The sequence below is a fragment of the Dasypus novemcinctus genome, chromosome 4 (genome assembly GCF_030445035.2).
Source record: "Dasypus novemcinctus isolate mDasNov1 chromosome 4, mDasNov1.1.hap2, whole genome shotgun sequence".
NCBI classification, from domain to species: Eukaryota; Metazoa; Chordata; class Mammalia; order Cingulata; family Dasypodidae; genus Dasypus; species Dasypus novemcinctus.
The window spans coordinates 120081331-120098587 of NC_080676.1; positions in this window are offsets into that span (position 1 = coordinate 120081331).

A 17257-nucleotide genomic window follows, 5' to 3' on the forward strand; every position below is an offset into this window, starting at 1 on the left:
TTTGAAAATGAGTCTGAAACTTTTTCAGCACACTGAACCAATTTTCATTTCCCAATAATTTTCTTTCCTATTTGCTTCAGTTGTTTTGATAACTATTTCCTTAAGGTGAATACCTTTCTAAAATGGGTTAAAAAGAGTGATTGAAACTGGAGGACAAAGGGAAAAATGAGTAATTATTTGAGAGGGCGGTCTTTTCAGTGAGTTAAGTGGACACACTATTCAAGGTAAACAGAAATTTCAATGTCCTTTCAGGAAAAAAAAAATTGTGATTCCTTGTAGTCCTTATCAGTTACATCTGTTAAACAGCTTTGCACTATGGAGGTTTCTGTGCCAACATCAAAATAAGTTTGGGTTCTTTGGATTTAAGAACCACTGGCCATGAATGTGTGTGTGTGTGTGAGAAAGAGAGAGAGAGAGAGAGAGAGAGAGAGAGAGAGAAAGAGAGAGAGAGAATGGAGGGAGAATGTTTCCCCACTTACAAGCATTTATCAGTGTAACTCTGGTCCCTAAATTTTTAAAAATTTTATTTATTTATTTATTTTTATTAAAGCTAATTGATCACAAAGAATGTTACATTAAAAAACATAAAAGGTTCCTGTATACCCCCTCCTCCCCAACCCACTCCTCCCACACCTGCCATCTCCCCCATCATTATGGCATACTCATCGCACTCAGTGAACACATTTTGGAGCATGTTGCACTACATGGATAATAATTTAACCTGTAGATCTCATTCTCCCCCAGGACATTGAGTGGGTTATGGCAGGATATATGAAGTCCAGAACCTGACCCTTTCATATCATTTAAGACAACTCAAAGTCCTGAAAATGCCTCCACATCACATCTCTTCTTTCCTCTTCCTGCCCTCAGCAACTACTGTGGTCACTTTCTCCACCTCAATGCTACAATTTCTTCTATTACTAGTCAGAATAGTTTTATAGTAAAATATCAGTAAGTTCACTCTAATCCATATTTTATTCCTCCATTCTGTGGATCCTGGGATGGTGATGCCCACTCCACCTCTAGATCTAGAGGGGGGCTTAGATTTCACATGGATGATGGATGCAATTCTTCTGCTTGCAGTTGTAGGCACTCTTGATTCCCTGGTGTGGTGGTTGACCATCTTCACCTCCCTGTTAGCTAAACTGGGTAAGTCCAGAGAGTAGGAGTTGTAATGATCCTGAGGCTCAGGGCCCAGCTGGCACATGGGCAGTGCCAGAAATTCAATTCCCTTTTGTATACACCATCCCTAGTACCAACCAGTATCCATAAGAGTGACAGAAAAGGCATGTGTAGAAAGGTTACCTCTGAGTCCAGCTCCATCCCACTCAGGAGCACAAATTCCAAAGTAGGACCCTCTGACATGGTACAGAACTCCAAATCCATCTGCTATGACCTTATACTCTTTGGGTCTCCATAGCCTTCAGGAGAACCAGTAACTAGGGTTGTATCTACTTTATCTTGTTCTAGGATTCTGCTGAGCTATGTGTAAGCATGACCCCGGTGTCAGGGAGGCTCATCCCCAGTAGTCATGTCCCACACTGGAGGGAAGGTAATGCATTTATATGCTGAGTTTGGGTCAGAGAGTGGCCACATTTGAGCAACATGGAGGCTCTCAGGAGATAACTCTTAGACACCCTGCAGCTCTAGGCCTTGTCATATTTCAGGCACATAGTCTTATAAGCATAGACATCAGTATTAAGGGCTTATTATTGCACCATCCTTCCTTGCTGGCCTTTGCCATTGCACTTGGGGGATTATTGCTTTTCCATTGGAGAATGACTGAACTCCCTTGGGTAGGAACTCAGCACTCCCTCAGTTGATGTTTGTAAATGTAACTACTATGAAAATACCCAAAATATATCAGAAAATTTTTATGTCCCCTATATACCTGCCCTGGAGAACTCCCTCTCATCCATGTGCCCCTCATAAATACACACCACACCAGTGTTCCTCCCTTGTGATAGTTGAACCTCTCTATGGTCCAAAACTTCTTCAACAATGAAGCCTAATATATTACAAATGAAAGAGAATGCCTTGCCACTGTACATACAGGGCAACACCTACTACAGTGATAAAAGGCAAAACATTAAAAACAAAGCTTTATAATATTTTTCATTTTTTTTACTATACCAATTTATTTTTACTTTATTTTAGTATTTCTAAATTAGTATGTATTCTATTTCTAAACTTTAAACCCATCACTATATTTCAATTTCCTATTAATTGAATTTTGTCCCTGACTTTTTGTTGATATTTTATTTTCTTTTTTTCCAATATCACTTGTTTCTTTTTATCCATGGTATCTATATGCCAGAATATCTGTTAATATCACTTCATTTTTAAAGATGGCAAAATGACTAAATCTGCAAGTCCTCATAGCTCATACAACAGCTGACTTGTCCAGCAAATGAACCTACACACCTGTGAGTGCTTAATAGTCTCCTTTATTCCCTAGGTTTTAGAATCATTTCATACTAAAATATTTTGTAAGTAGGAATGCATTTTAACTATTTCAAATGAATCAGTATACTTTAGTATTAATAATGACACTTAATTTAAGATATTTTTAAAATGAGGAACTAGTACTGGGACAAGGAATTAAGAAGTGTTCCACCACAAAAGGAAATTTCTGAGATTTCTAAGGAAAGATCTAGTTAACAAGGAACAACATTACATCCATGTATCTCTATTTCCAAATCTGTGTTATCCAGGGCAGAGTGTGGTGGTTCCCTACAAAATACATGTTGCAGTTCAGTCACTCATGGGTTCTCTTTTCTATCTCCCAAGTGAATAAATTTAATTTAATCAGTTGCTCCTGAGTCTCTGTGGAATCCAGGGGACTCTTCCCAGTATGGACTTGAACAGTACTTTAAGAGCAGGCACAGCACAAAGACAATGCCGGAGACCCAGGCTTGTTTACAGCAAAAGTCAAAAGAACATCCTAAAAGCATGGTTTGATAAAAACCCTTACCCTCAGTGGGAAACCAGAAAACAAATCGCCAAATAAATTGGCGTTCCAGAGCTTAAAATTGAGTGTTGGTTTAGAAACTTCAGAATGAAACAGAGAAGACTGGTGTCTGGATGCTCCTTAGGAAAGCCTTGGCCCTGCCCTCAAGAATGCCTACCAGAAGAAACCAGAAGACCCCAGACATCCACCATGAGATCTCAAACAATTACGCCAGGTCAAGCCTTTGAGAAGAACCAAAGCCCTGACAGTACTACCAGGGGAGAACTGCCTAAACAAACAGGCTTTCCAGAACCAAGAGTTCAAAAATGGTTTTTGAACCAAAGCGATCAGCACCCAGAGCAAAGCAAAAGGGAATCCATAAATTCCTTGGGAGATAGCCCAAGTGGGGGCCCAATTCTGACTCTTCAGCAGCACCAGATTGACCTGTCTACTCTCCCAGGCAACTCTCATCATTTTTCCCCCCAGAATTCCTTAAGCAAGAAGCCAACATGTGTCACTTCTCTTCCTCCATCCCATGTGTCCTTTGTTCCTTGGCATCCAGTTGGGGTCATTGGGAGCCAGGGACCTTGTATCATGAAGGATCAGTCCACACAGGATGTGCAGGGAGGAGAGCAGTCTGACTGTCCCCTCACACCATCCCTGGGCAGGGACATCTCAGATACACAGAAGCCTTTCTCACCCCAATACCAAGGAAACTTCCAGGATCACAATGAACACACTGTCTGGAAAGTACTGCAGTTACAGGAGTCTTCTCAGCCTCATCCTGAGCTCGAAAAAGATGAGTTGCATGACATAGCTTATATCCTGCAATGGTGGGATGAGAGGCGCCTGGCTCTGATTGCAGAATGGAAACCTCCTGAGGGGACAGTGGAGCAGCCAGGAGACACTGAAGCAGACCTGTGGCCCCGTCAGCTCAGGAGTCATCTCATCTGCTTGGCTAGTCACTCCAGTAATATGTAGAAACCTCAAGGTGTGAGATGAACTCTGTCTTTAATAGATTCCAGTTAAAGGTACAGACTTCTCTGAATCCAGATACACAAGAGAGAATCCTCCAGGACCCTCCTGGCCCCATCAACCCATCAGTGAGGGAGAACTTCAGTGCTGTTCCACAGGGGCAATGCTCCCCAGGGGTTTTAGGAGAGGGAAGTGTCCTTCTCATGACCCTGGTCCAGATCTCCTTTCCTTTGGTGTAGAGTCTTTGATTTTGAGAGTGATGATTCATGAGAACATCATCTTCAGGAACAAGACTAATTCAGGAAGAAGCAGCAACCACTGGGAACCCAAAAGGAGGTCTTGAGCAGTGGTTTCCTTCTGTACTCATTGCGTGGAGGAAGGGATTCATTGGAAGCTCCATCCTGCCTCTGGCAGCATCATGATCAACACACAGTGGAAACGTTTGCTGAATCTGTGATGTAAAAAGCATTTTCATGACAAATATTACTTCCTCCCTGTAATCATCACACTACCAGCAGTCTGGACAATCAAGGAGCTATAACGGAACACACGTGAAGAGCACACGTCTCATGAATTTTGTCTGTATTTCATGACTTTTTGCACGATGGGAGGTCAAACTTGAAATTAGTTTGCCATGTAAAACACCAAGCAATGTGAGTTTTCTTCATAATGTGAGTTTAATACAGTGAGTTTCCCTGCCACCCGCCATCCATGAGGGGTGAATTAGGAACTAGAAATTACCTTAGCATTCATCAATAATGAATAACATAGTATGATATATCCATAATACTGACTATTCTATGAATGTATTTTTTTCCTCTGCCCTTTAAAAAATTACAGAAATTCAGAGGGGAAAGTATAGCAACACCATGCAATCACAATTTTTGTCTATTGATCTTAATAGTTCCACATTTTAAGGTTGTTCATATAGTTACATATATATCCATAAATTCCTATTTTAATTTCAATAAAGTATATGTAAATGGAAAGGTTTTCAGACCCTTATTGTGATGGTTTGGTGAATCCGAAAAAGAGAAAGATGGTATTTCTCAACTAATCCATTTCTGTGGGTGTGAGACCCTTTTAACAGGACTTTGTTAGTGAGGTGTGACTCAGACTGAGTCTCTGCCCTCTTGCTCTGATAAAAATGGAGACACAGTGAAAAGGAGCCACATTTCATATAGCTCCTGCCATGAGAGAGGACTGTAGGAACACAGAAGCCCCGGGAGTCTCAAAGAGCTGAAGCCCAAGGAGAGATGAGCCATAAGCCTTATAGCTTGCAGCTACACTAGGGAAGAGGGTGGAGCAAATTTGACTGATGACAATCCCTATGACTGGTTGTTCATAGCTGAGCTCCAGGAGCTGGACTCTAAGACACAGTCTGGAGGGCAAGGCAGAGACCTCGGCCCAGATCGGCAGCCATCTTGTTTTGCCACATGGCCAGACAACAGGATCAACAATACCTGAATTTGTTGAGAAAACAACTTTGATGGTGCCTCGATTTGGATATTTCTTGACTTCAGAACTGTAAGCTTTTACCCCATATAAATCCCCTTTTCCAACGCCAAGCCATTTCTGGTATTTTGCATCAGCAGCCTGTTGGGAAACAATCTAAACAGACTTCCCTCTTCTTTTGAAGTGGTAATTTCTAAAAATACATTATGGTATATGAAGGTGTTTATGGCTTTACCTTGGTACAATAGAAATACCTGTGAGAAATAAACATCAATTCTTTGTGTGGAAAAAAAAAATTAATTTAATGAAGAATTACTTAGTGTCTTCCTTTTCTAAGTTGCTATAACAACCATCATAAACCAGTTTTGGTTAAATAACAGGAAATGATTTATCCATGTTTACTGAGGCTAGAAAGCTTGCTTCCTCCCAGGATCAGTAATGTTCCTGTAACCCAGCAATTGTTGGACTTCCTTGGCTTTCTTATCACAAGGCATGCCTTCTACTTTCTCTTCTTGCTCTGTTACTTTCTGGCTTCCGGTTCTTCTCCGTGACTTTCTCTCATTAATTCTGAATTTCTCCTGTTTATAAAGGATTCCAGTAATCCAGATTAAGATGACCTAATTCAGTTGGACCACATCTTACCTAAAAATTGGGTTCATACCCACAGTGATGTCGATTAAGACCAAGAATATGTCAAAATTTGGGATATGTAACTCAAGACATTATACCTAGCAATGTTGAAGTTAATTATAGTGAAGCTTACGCTATTTAATTTTGGAAAAGGAAGTAGCTCTATGAATATCATCAGATAGTTATCAAATAACAATACTTGTCAAGCAATCAGATATTCCTATCATATATAACTGGAAAGTATATTAGATAGAATTGCATGACTTTCCCTAGAAGGAAAAAGAGCACTGAAGACCTAAACTTTTTATGATAAAACTTGTAAATTATTTTCTGGAAGGAGATATACATACTTTTAAAAGTATGAACACAACTAAAAGTTTCTCAAATTTTACTACATTGAAGAGCAGGGAAAATATAACCCTTCATCTGTGTCTAATGAGAAGCTATACTTTCTCCAGTGTGACTTAATCAAGATAAAAGGCATATATTTAAGAATTGCAAACATCATATGTATATACAAGTGTATCATGCAACCAGGGGTTGAGGAAAGTGGAAGGAGAAACCTATGGATATAATGCTTCATCACTTAGTTCATGTGTACAATTTCCATGAGTATAGGTTAGAGCTGAGTGATGTCACCTTTATCGTTTCAGTTTCCTCAGATTCACACATTATTCAGTGATGAGTTATCATTTTTTCCTTTCAAAATTAAATATTGTATCTTGGAATTATTCACAGCACACATTTGATAGGTAAAACAATGCATTCAGTAACAAAATGAAGACCATGGAAACTAGGAAATTTTTCACTGAAAATCATTACATTTATATCCATAAGCTTCTATATAACAAAATAAGCAATACTGCTTCACATACCTTTTAACTGGAAATCCTTAAGAAATAAAAATTTGAGAATTCCTCCTGTAAAATTGACTCATTGAAATTCTGAAGCTGAGTTTTCATGGTTTAATTTCTTGATAAATAGACAAATAGCTATTAATAATGATCCTCTGCTTTCAGCTTTGCTATCTAGGGAGAAAAATTTGCCAGACAAGCATGTAAGCATATTGGTCAATCTAGCTTGATTGCTTTCCTCCAGTGATGGGCAATTTTAATTTCCTATCACATTTATAGTCATCATATTTGAGAAAGGGCATAATAGGTTAATGAAATCATTATAATTCCTTCAAATGATATATATTTTAAAAGCTCAATTAAAGAAACATATCAAGGCATCACGTTTTATTTTGCCTTATAGAGACCATTGCTCTATAACACCTGTAAAAGACACTAAAAAACACATTTCACAATGCTGAAAAGAACTGAAATCATTTGCAATACTAAACATATCTATAAAGCACATTTATTATTAAAATAGACAATATGTTATTGAAAATTCATTTTTTCCTTCATCTATTTAATTCTTTATCAAATTCCTTTTTGTTTTAAATAGGTACCATAACAGTGTGATTACTAAAGAATACACGAGAGTTATATTGAACTGGAATTTTAAATATATTACTTACTACTTGATTTTGAATAAATTAATAAACCTCTTTAATCAACAATTTTGTCATCTGTCAGATGGACATATTTGTATTACAAGCCTTACTGGGATGGTGGGGTAATGAGTTAACAAATGGCCTAAAAAAGGTTGATAAATTTTGTCTATTATTATTATCATTAGCATTATCATTATGCCACAGCCTTTAGGACTATAGAACATTGAGCAATGAATAAATCCTCCTCTCAATTTATTGGTGCCCAGGTGAGAAAGCAGATATAATGCTGATATGCTAGTATTGTACCAAGATCTGGTCTAAACACTTAATCTCTGTTACTCCATTTATATTATACATAATATAATGACTATATTAGGTAGCTTCTATGAGTATTCTTTTTGTACAGTTGAGAAAATAGAGACTTTATAGAATTAAAGATTACTCAAGCTACAACTTGCTAGAGTTGAGCTGGATGTTAAGTCAGACAGTTGAGATCAAGAGGGCTTATTTTTTCTCTTTAGCTCTTTAATCATTGGTACTTACTACAATAAATCCCTGGTCAATAGCAAGACTTAAGCAACTATGCGTCAGAGTTTTTCTATTGATACTCCCGTTCTAGCTAGGAAATCTCAGGCAACAACCATGATTCTCTCTCATAGAGGAAGGAGGACTGTTTGTCCTCAACCATATTCAACCATATTTTAAAAAAATGCTGACTATAAAAAATGTTAATGAATTATGGTGTTATTAAAAAAAAGACTGAGCTAAATAAATAATCATAGCCTATACATTGGAGAAGAGTAATTGGGATTGAAGTACTCTAAAGTTATGCTAATGGTTGGGAGTAGGGTATAAATAACTATTAAGAGAGCTTTTGATAAGTGTACATATTAAAATTTCTAGGGTAACCACTGAAAAATCAAAGTGGTGAATACAACATAAGGTAATAACCAAATCAATCCATAAAAGACTGGAGAAGACAGACGAGCAAACGGAAGAAGAAAAAATTGTATGCTTTTGTCAAAAGTTGGGTTCCAAAATAAAATAAGCCTGTAAAATCTACAAAATAGGAGAATACTGGAACATTGCCCTGTCTCTCCAAGGCAAGACTGACCCAAAACCAGCAAAAACAAATCATTAGTAAATGGATCAATTTGGTATTTAAATGAAAAATGAACAAATGAAAGAAAATATTAAAAGCTTATCAGTAGAAGAATGGATAAATTAATTATGCTATATCTATACAGTGTAATATTATATAGCAATATAGATGCACTGACTTGGCTTCAGGTACTTGTAATAACTTTAGAGGAATCTCAAGAACCTAAAGTTGAGCTAAAATAATGAAAGCCTCAGAAAACATACAATTTAATTTTATTTAAATACATTTAGAAGCATGCTAAATAAAAAATTGAATTGCTTTAAGGACTCAAAATTAGTGAGAATCTTTTTCTAACACTTATGATTAACAAATCCAAAATGCAGAACAGAGGTTACCCTTGAAAAGAAAGGAGTAAGAATAGGAAAGGAAGGGTTACATGGAAAATGACAAAGGCATCGGTACTGCTCTTTTTCTTAACTTCATAGTTTATATAATTTATTTATTGTGATTATTTGTACTTTATGCACTTTAAAATAAGTTTAAAAAATTAAATAATAATTCTACAAAGACTGTTTTTCAAATGACTGAAAATAGAATTTAAAAAAATATCCTAATTGAAAAATCTATACAAATCCATATTCATGGATTTTTTATTACATACCGCAATGAGAAAAAAATACATATTTAACTCATACAAAATATCAATTCAGTTTTAATGAAATGGCTATGAGAATTCATGTATTTATTTGCAAGTTAATTTATGCAAGTTAAATAAATGCATTTTTAATTAAATCATGAAAAAGGAAGTGCCAACCTCTTTAGATTGTTTTTTTAAAAGATTAGTTTCCAACTTTATTGCATTTTTTCTCCCCCTCCCCTCCACTGCCTGCTGTTTTTGCTGTGTCCATTCACTGTGTCTTCTCATCTTTCTCCTCTAGGATTCAATCCCGGGGGGATCTCTGATGTGGAGAGAGGTTCCTTGTTAATTGCGCCACCTCAGTTCCTGCTCTCTGCTGTGCTTTACCTTGACTCTCCCTTCCTCTCTCTTTTGTTGCATCATCATCTTGCTGTGTGACTCACTTGCACAAGCATTGGCTCACCACACAGCAACTCACGTGGGCACTTGGCCCACCACATGGGCACTCAGTTCACAACGTGGGCACTTGTATGGGCACACTTCCTCTTCTTCTTTTTCACCAGGCCTCAGGGATTGAACCCAGGTTATCCCGTATGTGGCAGAGGCTTATCATTCGAGTCACATCCATTTCCCCTATTTAGATTTTAGTCTAAAAAATAAAATTTCAGATTATACCTAGCTTGAATCAGATTAAAGTTGATTTCAAAGCATTCTGCTCCTTCCATATAATCTTTACTAATGCATTTTAAGGTATTGACTATGCTTAGCATTCTTAAATGGTTAAAGCCAATATGAACAACACTTTAAATTATCACTGCCATAATAACTGATTCCTTTTCTGACTACTCCTAAACTAAGGTAAAATCCCATTTGCAGGCTTCATTCAGTCCTGTATATCTCTTTCAGTGAATTTAACTCACTAGTCTTTTGCAATATTTTTCTCTCTTTTTTATTTTATTTTTATATATTTTTATTATATTTTTAAAAGATACCTAGATTACATAAATGTTACATTATATATATATATGGGATTTCCATATGCCCTGCTCCCCACACCTCCCACATGTTCCCACATTAACAGCATCCTTCATTAGTGTGGTACATTCATTGCAATTGATGAACATATTTTGGAGCATTGCTACTAAGCATGGCTTACAGTTTACATTATAGTTTATACTCTCTCCCACACAATTCTGTAGGTTATGGCAAGATATATAACGGCCTGTATCTGTCATTGCAATGTCATTCAGGACCATTCCCAAGTCCTGAAAACATCTCTGTATTACACCTGTTTTTCTTCTCACTGCCCTCGGAACCTCCAGTGGCCACTGCCTCCACATCAATGATATAATTTCTTCCATTGGTAGAATCACAATAAGTCTATAGTAGAATACTAGTAAGTCTACTTTAGTCCACAGTTCATTCTCCAATAATAAGGATTCTGTGATGGTGATGTCCACTCCATCTCTAATTGAGAGGGGGCTGCAATCCCACATGGCTGATAGATGGGACTTTCTTGCTTGAAAGGGTAGACTCTTTCAGTTCATTGGTATGGTGGTTGTGCATCATCTCTTCTTTGTTAGTTGTCCTGGGTGAGTTCAATCATGGGGGTACTTATATGATCTCTTTCTTTTACAAAATTAGGTTATAACGTCTAAGAGGGTAGGCACCTTATCTGTCTTGTTACTCTATCCCAGGGTCTATCATAGTATCTATTAAGTAGTAGGTGCTTAATCAATATTCATTCAATTAACCAATGGTTCTTTGTAAAGAGGTTAGCAAACAGAACAGAGGTAAAGGTAAAAGACAACTTTTCAAATGTAATATAAATTACTACTCATTCTCTCATTTAACTTAAGTGCCTACACATTTCCAAGAAGATTTATTTATGTTCTTATTAAATTACATTATTCTTTATTCAGCAATACATTTACAAAGTTCAAATTTCAGTAAAATGTATACATTGAGCAAATTTACTTGCACCTATTTCCTTTTCTATGCAATTTCTCCCTTCCTACTTTCTAAAATACTTTTCTAATTTATTGTGTAGCCTTCCAGTGTTTCATTATGCAAATACAAGCAAATATGAAAACATATTTTATTACCACCCTTAATTAAATAAAATTTACATATACTATATGCAGTATTCTGCCCCTTCCTTCTCTGAAAAATGTCCTGGAGATCTTTCCATATTGACAAATTGAGAACTGCCTCAATTGTTTTTACAGGTACAAAGCATCCCATTTTATGTGGCTATACAATATCTCATTGAATCTGTCCCTTTGTGTTGTTTCCAGTTTTGTGCTATTATGAAAACTGTGGTGAATTATAACCTTGTACATACATAATTTTGGATTTGTGCAGGTGTATCTGAAGGACAGGTGGCATAGCTGGGACTAAGAATAAAGGCATTCATAATTTTGAAAGATACCACTCCACTCCAGTTATTCTCTTCCTATTTCCACAGTGTGTTAGTATAAGGTTTCCAAGAAGTAAATGCCAAGATAGGATTAAACATGCAAGGATTTTCTTAGGGGTAATGCTTGTAAGAAATAGAAAGAGAGCCAGATAAGGCTAAGAAAATCCCCGAGAAACAATGCAAATCTTACTCAGAGAAGGAGAGAGAGAGAGAGGTTTTATGCAGGCATCCTAGACTACCATGTTACTGAAGAAAAGGTTGTCAAACGTCATTAAGAAATCCTTAGGTCAAAGTCTGTAAACAAAGGATTCCCTTAAATTCCAAGAATGGGACTGATTTAGCATCCTCACAGATCTCATTCAATGGTGGGGATGGAGTGGTTTGAAAATGTGGGATTATAGTTGGAGGTTTGCCAGGCACATTCTCCTGGCTGCCACACATAGAAAGGTATTTTAAAAAACAAAAACAAAAAAACCCCCACATTTCCATCATTCCAAATAGGAACGCTGTACATTTATTTATTTGTTTGTTTGTTTGTTTATCTCCCCCCTTGCGGCATGCTTGCTGTCTGCTCTCTGTGTCCATTTGCTATGAGTTCTTCTGTGTCTGCTTGCCTCCCTTTATTGCATCATTTTGCTGTGTCAGCTCTCTGTGGGCACAGGCCAGCAGCTCTCTGCAGGCGTGGGCCAGCTTGCCTTAACAAGGAGTCCCTGGGAGACAAACCCAAGGCCTCCCATATGGTAAATGGGAGCCCAATCGATTGACCCATAGCTGCTTCCCCAGGATGTTATTTTGATGCCAATATTTCCACAACTCCACCAAAGTGGATTGTCTTTATTTTCATCAACATTAGTTGGAGGCATCACTTCAGAAGGATTTATAAGACTTATTATTATCAAAGTGCTGAGAAAATGCATAGAATGTACTAGAATGATTGACATACCAGAAATACTACATAGCCCCAAAAAGCAGTCTTATTAGCACTTCAAATTAATATGAATGGAATTTGCATTAATAGATGAAGTGAAACACTGAGTTCCTTGTAGCAGAGAAATACCGAGAGAAACAGTGATTTTGTGCAGCAAAAGGACTTTCTGGGAATTAACAAATATGCTATTTGATGATGGTAATAATAGCATTCATATCTACCTTTGTATAATATAAATATATTTGGGAAGAGCAATAGATATGATTTGGGGAAATGCAACATTAATAATACTTATACTAGTTCGTTGAATAATTGCACTCTAAGTAGGGCAAACAGAAAATGATGAATTCTATATCTTTAGAAGGTTTTTCTTTATCCACACTTTTTACTGTCCTTTGCTGATTTCCAGTTGTAACATAAAACATTGTTCCTCCTCTTGCATTTACTTTCTTTTCTCTGCCATTCTTAAACCAGCTTTAAAACCTTTTTTCCTGTGATGTGGGCATAACAGCTCAGAATCTCATTCACTTGTAACATGAGCATCATGCCAAGGAAACATCATTTAGACACTACCATTATTAGGATTGGCAATCAGTGAAACAAACACTTATCTAAAGTAGAGACATTGAAATTCATCTTCACAATGGGAAATTCTCTATTCAAATTACTAAATACAGTTTTAAAGACCAAATATGGCATTGAATTCCATACACTAGGCCTAGATGTGTGCCATTATCTTTATGTCTTTCCCGCTGTGTTTTTCCCTAGGGGAGCATTTACCTATTCTGCATTCTATCTTGGTTACTTTCTTTGACCTTTCCTTGCTTTCATTTTGTTCCTTTTGACTTACAAATCCCTTTCAATATATAGTAAATGCAATGGATAAATACCACAATATTAATTTCTCACTTTTTACTTTAAATACACTCTTTCTGCAAACTGCTGGTAGTATTTATAGCCAACACAACAATGTTCTATTTTCATAAGAGATAAGGGTCAATACTTTTGAAAATTTTAATCTTCTCCCAGTCTATGCAAATGAAACTCCTTTGAATTGTAGAATAAGAAAAATTCAAGCAACAAGGATGTATTAAACTTCTGAGACATGAAAATGTCATTTAAAAAAATAGGAAGTGTTAATGATTTGTATTAATGAAGACAATTGAAACAATCAATTTTTTGTATGTATGAGTAAAGATTTTCTTGATTTTTATAAAAATGTGTATTTTAAGGCTTTATTTCTTAAAGATACTATACACATGGTTTTTACCAACTCCAGGTCTAGATATTGACAGAAATGAAAGCTTGAGCCCTATTTAGACCAATATTTGTCTGCAAGGATATTTTGGAGGGATGCTTTAATCTGGAAAAAAAAGAAAAAATAGAACCATAGCAACACAAAACTACTAATATAGAAATCTGCACATCAGAAATAAAACTATGCATCTATCAATTAATTTATGAAGATGGTATCAAATAAACTACAGATATTCCAGTGCATTTCCATTCTTTCCTTACTAAGAGACTGATAAGCTGTAAAGACACCATGGCTAAGTGGTGGGTCTCTGCTCCACGCCAGTTTAGATTCTATGTTCTTCATCCAAGTACTGAAGAATTTCATCTTCATTTTGGAAAATAGGGCCCATTGTAATGTTGCTCTTTTATATCAGGGCCCACACTTCACACTTCTGTTTTTGTGAAATGTTTTTTCATACTCTTCGATTGCTCAACATTTAGATTTTTGCAGCCATTATGAGGACACTTTCTCCCTGCTGTTGACTTCTTCTGGCAGGTGGGAGGTCATCTATCTGCATAGTCCTCCATCTCTCCCTCTCTGTGTCAGGCAGGAAGTATGAGTTCTACTTTGTTTTCCCTGACACTTGGCTTGTCCTGGCTTGAAGCCTCTTTGGTTCCAGTGCTGTCTAATTTTGTCTCTTGGTGTTATGAAGCTGACACCCACATATATATCCTTCAATAACAACTCAGTAAGGGCCTCCATATGCCAACTACTTTGTCTTATTTCTCAACTGGTTCAGAATTTGGGATAGACAGGGGGCAATGTTATGAGTATACCCTAGCAGCACCATCTGAATATATTTGCCAAGTTCTCATTAAATATATTCTGTCTGAAAAATGTCTGTTGTCAACTATAAAATACACGGAATGTGCACTCTTTTATATTATTTTTTTAATGGCCCTGAAAATTAGTTTTAATTTCTCTTTATCACAATATTCTTGGTCTTTTGTGTTTTAGAGTACTGTGGAGATAAAATTAATAATAAGTAAACTATTTTTTTTAAAAAAAAGATGCCATTTTATTGCATAGCTAAGCTCTGAATTAAGTTTCATTGGATTCCACTGCCCAGGTCCTTAAACTCTACATTCTATTTTGCCTCCAGTTTGACTGTCCTCACTTGTTCTTAAGCTATGGATGAGGGTGATTCAAGTACCACATAAGAAAAATGAAGCATCCTAAGAGAATGTAAAATGAACGAAATCAATTTGTTTTTGCATTCAAAGTGATTAAAAAATTATACATTTAAAATAAAGATTAGTTTTAAAATATCCTTTCATATCTCAATTTCTCAGACTTGGAGGTTCTTCCAATATTAGAGTGCCATTATTACCAGGTTTGGTTGCCTGCTGTGGTGGTGAAGCACGCAGAAGAATCTCACACAGCCAAATGCAAACGCTGAGATGTTAATGGCTATTAAGTAAATTTGAACTTAAAAATAAACAATGGCCTTAATAGAACCTTAATTAATGTCAGATGCAGTGTTTAAAAAAAAACACCACCACAATTTATCTCCATACCTGTCATGAAAATATATTTCCTCTTGAAGGAAAATCTTATTTGTATTTTAACATACAGAATTTGCCAGGCAAGCAGGTACTTCTCAGTTTAATTATTGATTACTTTCCTTTAGATAGGAAACCAGTCTTGCAGATGAGATAAAATTAAACCATCATATTACAAAAATATAGTATACAGATATACACTCCTCTTTGTCATACAGATTCACAGGTACATTTTCTTCTGGCGCTGTTACTGGATTTTATCTAGGTTCCTGGCTATATCACAGAAATGAATTTCAAGAGCATGCCGGGTGAGTTAGGCCAGTAATTTATTCAGGTAGGCAGGGAAGAGAAATGGGAGAAAATAACAGATGAGGAGTCCCAAGTAGAGAGGAAGGGGGTGAAAAGGGATAAAGAGGGCTGATTTACAGACTACAATTCCACATTATAGATTATTAATCCTCAGGTTTACTTGTGTGGCCATGTGGCAGAGGAAAAATTGTGAGAGCAGTACACAGAGGGTAGGAATGGGTCCAGAGGCAGGAGAGCAGGGCAAGAGTGCTCTCATGGTCTGCTTTATAAACTATTAATTATTCCAGCCCTTTGCTAATGGCAGGGGAGGGGTTCTGGTTGTTTGCTGTTTTGATTGACTACACCACCCATCAATCCCCCAGTGAGGACCCAATGATAAAGTCCTTGGGGAATATCTGGGGCTTTTCCTTGTTCCCTGAAGAAGTCTTTGTTCTGGATAGCAGAATCCTGGGGGTGGGGATTTTCCAGCAGCCATCTTGGAGTTACTGATATCTACGTGGACTCTCTGTCAGGTTCCAGATCGGTTAATTACCTATTTTACTAGTCTGCTTCAGCACCTCATTTAAAAAATTGGTTGAGTAAGAACCAGATTTTAGTCTGTGTTTATTTGCTTTGGCTTTCATCTTACTATTTATCTTGTTAGCTTGCTTTTTTAGAACTGCAACTCCTGGATTTGCACATTTGTGAGCAAATTTGATATTTATTGTCTTGAGTATATCTACAAAGACAGAGAAGTCAGAAAGAACATGAAGACATTGCCTTTCTCATATTATTAGTCTGTCTGTCTATCATTAATCTATTTTCTAACTGGCAAGACAAGGAAGCCACAGATTTGACTGAAGGAAAATCTTTTTCATTTTTTTAAAGATTTTTTTTCTCCCCCGCCCCCCACCCTGGTTGTCTGTTTTCTGTGTCTATTTGCTGCATCTCCTTTGTCCGCTTCTGTTGTCATCAGCGGCACAGGAATCTGTGTTTCTTTTTGTTGCATCATCTTGTGTCAGCTCTCTGTGGCGCTATTCCTGGGCAGGCTTCACTTTCTTTCCCACTGGGCGGCTCTCCTTACGGGCGCACTCCTTGCGCGTGGGGCTCCCCTACGGGGGAGGGGACACCTCTGTGTGGCAGGGCACTCCTTGCGCGCATCAGCACTGCCTATGGGCCAGCTGCACACGGGTCAAGGAGGCCCGGGGTTTGAACCGCGGACCTCCCATGTGGCAGAAGGACGCCCTAACCACTGGGCCAAGTCTGTCACCCTGAAGGGAAATCTTAATCATTTCTCTCAATCCTATCACTTTACAGATAGGGAAAATCAGGTCTGAAGAGATCATTATGGGTTGGTTTTAAAAACAGCTCCAGCTAAAGACAAGGTTCCCTGATTTTAAGGATATGAAGCTACTGCATTTAATTTTTTTTTTTTTTAATTTTAACCCCCCTTGTGTTTTTTTGTGTGCTGTCTGCTCTCTGTGTCCATTCATTGCATGCTATTCTGTGGTTTTTTTTGGCTTGTCTCCCTTTCGTTGTTGTTGTTGTTGCATCTCCTTGTTGAGTTGGCTCT